The sequence below is a fragment of the Rutidosis leptorrhynchoides genome, chromosome 5 (assembly GCF_046630445.1).
Source record: "Rutidosis leptorrhynchoides isolate AG116_Rl617_1_P2 chromosome 5, CSIRO_AGI_Rlap_v1, whole genome shotgun sequence".
In the NCBI taxonomy this organism is placed as follows: domain Eukaryota; kingdom Viridiplantae; phylum Streptophyta; class Magnoliopsida; order Asterales; family Asteraceae; genus Rutidosis; species Rutidosis leptorrhynchoides.
The window spans coordinates 453,092,437-453,099,599 of NC_092337.1; positions in this window are offsets into that span (position 1 = coordinate 453,092,437).

Genomic DNA, 7,163 nt, shown 5'->3' on the forward strand with positions numbered 1-7,163 from the left:
AATACTTATAACCTATAATGTTTATACATATATCGTATAAGTAATGTATTTAATCACTTTTAAAGGGCTTACATACATAAAACAATATAAGTATATTTACAAAAGATAGCTATATTTGAATCCTCGTTCCGTTTTCTCAAAGATTTCTATACGTATACATAGGGTATATGTACCCGTATCATACGCAGCTTCTAGATGTATTTACTATTGGTATATACCAATAAAAATCTGCTCCTTAGCAGCCTTAAATGATTAAGAAACATGTGGAACCAACCATTTGTCAAGTAGCATGAATTATTTAGCAAGAAAACAAAGTTAGGTATCTTTTTTTTCCTTTATAACCTAAAAACGTTTTTATGCATGCACACCATTTCTTCACCCCATTTTCTCATACTTACACTTCCATTTCTCTCTCAAAATACTCTTAACTTCATACTTTATCATCTCCAAGCATTTTCCCCATCATTTAGCTTCAAAAACAACACTTAAACCTCATAAGAAAACCTTACAAAAACACTTCAAGAAATCCTTCCAAGAACACCAACTTACTTCCAATCTTTCATCCACTTCCATCACCCTTTTGGTTCTAGGTTCTTACTCCTCTTTTACAGCAACCTTGTCCAAGGAACTTGAGGTAGAATCTATGTTCATAACCTTATTCGATTCATATATATATAGCTATCTTATTTTGTGGTATAAAAGTTTAACAACAAGAACATAGTTTGAAAGTTTTCAAACTTGTTTGCAAACTAAATAGATCCTTCTAACTTAACTTTTAAAATACTTCAAGACCTGTAATATATCTTAAATATATGCTAATTTAACAAGGTATAACTTGGTTTTTCAAAGAACACCTTAAAAACTGAATTTACGACATCGGAGTGCAACCGGGGGCTGTTTTGGGTTGGATAATTAAAAACCATCTTAAACTTTGAATTGGAGGTTTATTTTCTGGAAAAATGATTTTTACTATAAATATGATAACACATAAAAATTTCATGATTTAACTCAAAGTATAAGTATTTTTAGAAAAATAATCATTTAAGGTTGTTTACATGATGGAAAATGATTAACTTCATAAGTTTCACTAAAGTTTGACCTATGACCTGTGATTTCGAATACAAACTAAGGTATTTACAGTTCATAGTCTTAAAGAGGGACTCGATCCAAGGAAGTGGCAAGTTGAATCAACGAAAACGGAGTTGTAACGAAGAAACTATGACCAAAACGAGATCGGATATCTAAGACTAGTTTAGCTACGAAAATAATTGGAGAAAATTAAATAAATCACATCTTTTTAAAATAACATGATATTTTATATATATGTACTCATAATTTAATTTTATATGGTTCAGGATCACCCGTAAACAATACGAGAAGATTAATCATAAGATCCCATGATTGTACGCAACATGTCATTTGACAACACCGGTACTTTATGTACGCAACACGTCATTTGACAACACCGGTACCATGGGTCAAGATTAATCTCGACCAATACATATACGATGGGGTTTTATTTATTTCGTTGGGGGTTTTATTTATTTCATTGCGGGTATATTAAACATCTAAAAACGAACCATTAAAATTGAATTACTAACAACGAACTGCTAACTACGGACTAAGGAATTATTAAAAGTATTAAAAGTATAACAAGTATATATATGTGACGTTTGTTTAAAAAGAAAAGGTATTGATATATTATATATGGATAGGTTCGTGATATCAACCGGAGACCAAGTCAAATTATATATATCTTCAAGACGAAAGTGAGTATATAGTCCCACTTTTAAACTCTAAATATTTCGGGATGAGAATACATGTATTTTATGTTTTACGTTATGGACACAAGTAACTGAAAAATATATTCTACGTTGAGTTGTACCACTGGCATACTTCCCTGTAGCTTGGTAACTAATATTTACAGCGGTATTGTAAACGCGAATCCTGTTGATAGATCTATCGGGCTTGACAACCCCAACCGGACTGGACGACCAGTATTCAACGGTTGCACAGTACTTCGTTTCGTGACTACACTTGGTACAGTGTAGTAAGATTTCATATTAAAGGGAATATGCGACGTGATTAATTGTTAAGTATGGTTACCAAGTGCTCAACCACTTAGAATATTTTTATTAAACTGTTTATATACGAAATCTTGTGGTCTATATATATATTGCTGCCGGCACTAAACCTATATCTCACCAATTTTATGTTGACGTTTTAAACATGTTTATTCTCAGGTGATAATTAGAAGTTTCCGCTGCATTATGTTGAATTTGAGCAGGATCTTGCGTACGCATATTTGTGTCAAAAATAAAACTGCATATCCAAGAACTTGTGTTGTAAAATATGCTAGAAATCGTGTTGTTATCATCATTTGTAAAGTTTGTAAGTCGAAGATTATCGCTAAACGATAATCATCTTTATTTCGTCCAAAGCTTGTATCAAAAATAAGAAGCATGGTTTGTAATGTATAATATATGCAGTTTTTCTTTTAAAAATGTCGCATATAGAGGTCAATACCTCGCAATGAAATCATACGTTATCTAACACGTTCTTACGGTTAAGGACAGGTTATGACATGTGGTATCAGAGCGGTGGTCTTAGCGAACCAGGTTTGCATTAGTGTGTCTAACTGATAAGTCGTTAGGATACATTAGTAAGTCTGGACTTTGACCGGGTCTTATTTAAAAACCATTGCTTATCATCGTTGGTTAAAATTTATATGTAAATATTATGTAGTACTAATGGGTTAGTTGTTGTGTGATAGATGTCGGGCTCAAAACTTGTTATCACATTCAGCGACTCCGAACCAGAATCTTCAGATGATGTTCCAGTCATTAACCTATCCGATGACGAAAATAATATCTTTGGGGAAGTGAACCCGAGGAAGAAATACAGGAAATTACAAAAGAAGAGTTCGAACTAGGAAAGAAACGAAAGGCTAATGAATTAGAAAATTCAAATCCTGAGTTTAATAAGGATGATGTGGCACCAACTCCACTAGACACTACCACCCCTATTCCCGCTATTCCTATTCGTTCTATCCCGGCATCCAGTTCTTCAGTCCCACAGCTAAAATATAGGCAGACAGCCAGGATAAGCGTTAAGCGATTCTTTGAACCTAAACGTCCTAGAAAATAGACCAAACGATGCGCTGCCGTATTAAACCATGGGATCATATAATGTTTTGTATAATATTATTAGTGTGGTTTGTTTAATGTTCGATGTAAGATAAGCATATGTAAAATAGTGAAGTGTGAAATGCAATAATTTTCCATGGTTAAGTATTATTTAGATGGTAGTAATTGATTCTGTACTAAGCTATTAAGTATGGACATTAACGGGTAGGTACTACCCTAGATATAATTATAAAACGCTAATAAGAAGAAAAGGCTTTTATAATAATACCTGGTTCATATTATTAATAAGCTATAATGTACTGTAAATATACACTACATCTATAATATTCCATGTGAATAATTATTTTCTTTTCATTCTTATAGAAGAATATGGCGCGATTGAACCGAATGACGGAACAAGAAATCCAGGAACTCATCAATCAGCGAGTGAACGACAGAATGTTATGGGTCGAGGCTGCAAGAGGTGCTGCAGTTAACCCAAATCCTCGTGTGGGGTGCACTTACAAAACTTTTCAAGCTTGCAAGCCCTCATCATTCAGTGGAACAGAAGGACCGATCGGTTTAACCCGGTGGATAGAAAAGATGGAGACTGTGTTTAAAATAAGTGGTTGTGTTGAAAAGGACATGACCAAGTATGCATCGTGCACTTTACAAGATAGTGCACTCACGTGGTGGAAAAATTATGTGAAGGCTGTAGGAGGAGATGTAGCTTATGATACTCCATGGGAAGAATTCAAAACAATGTTAATCAACGAATATTGTCCAAGGAACGAGGTTAGGAAGTTGGAAGATGAATTACGAAGTCTGAAGGTTATTGGTACTGAAATCACCAACTACAATCAGCGATTCATGGAATTAGTTTTGCTATGTCCTGAATTGGTTCCAACCGAAGAACGGAAAATTGAAATGTACAAAGATGGGTTGCCCAAAAAGGTCAAGGCAAATGTTACAGCATCGAAACCTAAGACAATTCATGAAGCTATAACCATGGCAAACGAGCTAATGGATCAGGTCATCATGGATAAGAAAGTATCCAATACTGATGTGAAGGTATCAGGTAACAAAAGAAAGTGGAATGGAAATTATGATCGAGGTAACCAACAACAATCTTTTAAGAAACAAGAAAACACGCAAGGTGCGGGTAGTGGTTTAAGCTTTGGTTATAAAGGACAAAATCCTTTATGCAACCGATGCCACAAACATCACTCTGGTTACTGTAATGTGGTATGCAACAAATGTAATCGAAAGGGTCATCTTGCTGAAGATTGTAGGGCTCTCGTTACAAATGGTACCAAGACTCCTGCCACCAATGCAAATAGAACTGCTTTGGCTACCATTACTTGTTTTGGGTGTGGAAAACAAGGTCACTATAAGAGCCAGTGCCCGAATCCAGAGAAGAATATCGGACCTGCACGTGGGAGAGCATTTGTTATTAATGCTAGAGAGGCATGTGAAGACCCGGAGCTTGTTACGGGTACATTTACCATTAATAACTTATCCGCATCTATTATATTTGATACTGGTGCTGATAGAAGTTACGTGTGTAGAGACTTTCACGCTAAATTGAATTGTTCATCATTACCTCTAGATGCTAAGTACATGATTGAGTTAGCTAATGGTAAACTAATTAAAGCCGATAAAATTTGCCGTGATTGTAAAATAAATTTAGCCGGAGAAACATTTAAAATTGACTTAATACCCGTAGAATTAGGAAGTTTTGATGTAATAGTCGGCATGGATTGGATGTCCAAAATAGGAGCTGAAGTTGTGTGCGCCAAGAAGGCAATTCGCATTCCTCGTAAGAATAAAACGCCAGTAATGATTTATGGAGAGAAGGGTAACTCAAAGCTAAAACTCATTAGTTATTTGAAAGCTCAAAAGTGCTTGAAGAAAGGGTGCTATGCTATCTTAGCACATGTTAATAAAGTCAAAAAGAAAGAAAAAGAGAAGTGCATCAATGACGTGCCTGTGGCAAGAGATTTTCCTGAAGTATTTCCGGAAGAGTTGCCGGGATTACCTCCATTTAGATCTGTAGAATTTCAAATAGATTTAGTACCAGGAGCTGCACCAGTGGCTCGTGCTCCATATAGACTTGCACCGTCCGAGTTAAAAGAACTTCAAAGTCAGTTAAAAGAATTACTAGACCGTGGATTCATACGACCAAGCACTTCACCGTGGGGAGCTCCAATTTTATTCGTCAAGAAGAAAGACGGATCTTTTCGAATGTGTATAGATTATCGTGAATTAAATAAGTTAACTATCAAGAATCGGTATCCACTACCGAGAATTGACGACTTATTTGATCAACTCCAAGGATCATGTGTGTACTCGAAAATTGACCTAAGATCGGGTTATCATCAATTACGTGTCAAAGAAGAAGATATACCGAAAACTGCTTTTCGGACACGCTACGGTCATTACGAATTTTTGGTCATGCCGTTTGGATTGACGAATGCGCCAGCTGTATTCATGGACCTCATGAATCGAGTTTGTAGTCCATATTTAGATAAGTTTGTTATCGTTTTCATTGATGATATTCTTATCTATTCCAAGAGTGAGCAAGAGCATGAACAGCATTTAAGGTTGATATTAGAGTTATTGAGAAAAGAACAGCTATATGCTAAATTTTCTAAATGTGCTTTCTGGTTGAAAGAAGTGCAATTTCTTGGCCACGTTGTTGGTAGCAAAGGAATTCAGGTTGATCCAGCAAAAATTGAAGCCATTGAAAAATGGGAGACTCCTAAGACACCAATGCAGATACGCCAATTTTTGGGTTTAGCCGGTTATTATAGAAGGTTTATTCAAGATTTTTCCCGAATAGCTAAGCCGTTGACAGCGTTAACGCAAAAAGGGAAGAAATATGAATGGACTTCCGAGCAGGAGAGTGCATTTCAATTACTGAAAAAGAAGTTGACTACGGCGCCTATTTTATCATTACCAGAAGGGAACGATGATTTTGAAATATATTGTGACGCTTCGCGACAAGGTTTTGGTTGCGTTCTTATGCAACGGAAGAAAGTTATTGCATACGCATCCCGACAATTAAAGATTCACGAGCGGAATTATACGACGCATGATCTAGAACTGGGAGCAGTCGTGTTTGCATTGAAGATATGGAGACACTACTTGTATGGGGTTAAATGCACTGTGTTTACTGATCATAAAAGCCTTCAACATATTTTCGATCAAAAACAGCTGAACATGAGGCAACGTAGGTGGGTCGAGTTAATAAACGACTATGATTGTGAAATTCGTTATCATCCCGGGAAAGCGAATGTGGTGGCTGACGCTTTAAGCAGAAAGGAACGAGAACCAATTCGAGTACGAGCAATGAACATAAAAATTCGCATGAATCTCAACTCACAAATCAAAGAGGCTCAACGAGAAGCTCTTACTAAAGAAAACATAGGAAATGAAATAATGAAGAAGTATGGGAAACAACTCATTATGCGGGAAGATGGAATTCGATATTTTGCAAACCGTATTTGGGTACCAAAGTTGGGTGGATTAAGGAAGTTAATATTGAATGAGGCACATAAGACAAGATACTCGATACATCCTGGAGTTGGAAAGATGTATCAAGATCTTAAGACGCATTATTGGTGGCCTAATTTGAAGACAGACGTTGCAACATATGTTGGGGAATGTTTAACTTGTTCCAAAGTCAAAGCAGAACACCAGAAGCCGTCAGGATTACTTCAACAACCAGAAATCCCAGAATGGAAATGGGACGGTATTACCATGGATTTCATCACGAAGTTACCAAAAACTGCCTGGGGATACGACACCATTTGGGTGATTGTTGATCGTCTCACCAAGTCTGCACATTTCCTGCCTATAAAGGAAACGGATAGAATGGAGAAACTATTACGATTGTATATAAAGGAAATTGTTTCAAGACATGGAATACCTATTTCCATTATATCCGATCGTGATAGTAGATTTACCTCAAAGTTCTGGCAATCACTACAGGAGGCACTAGGAACTCGTTTGGATATGAGTACCGCATATCATCCG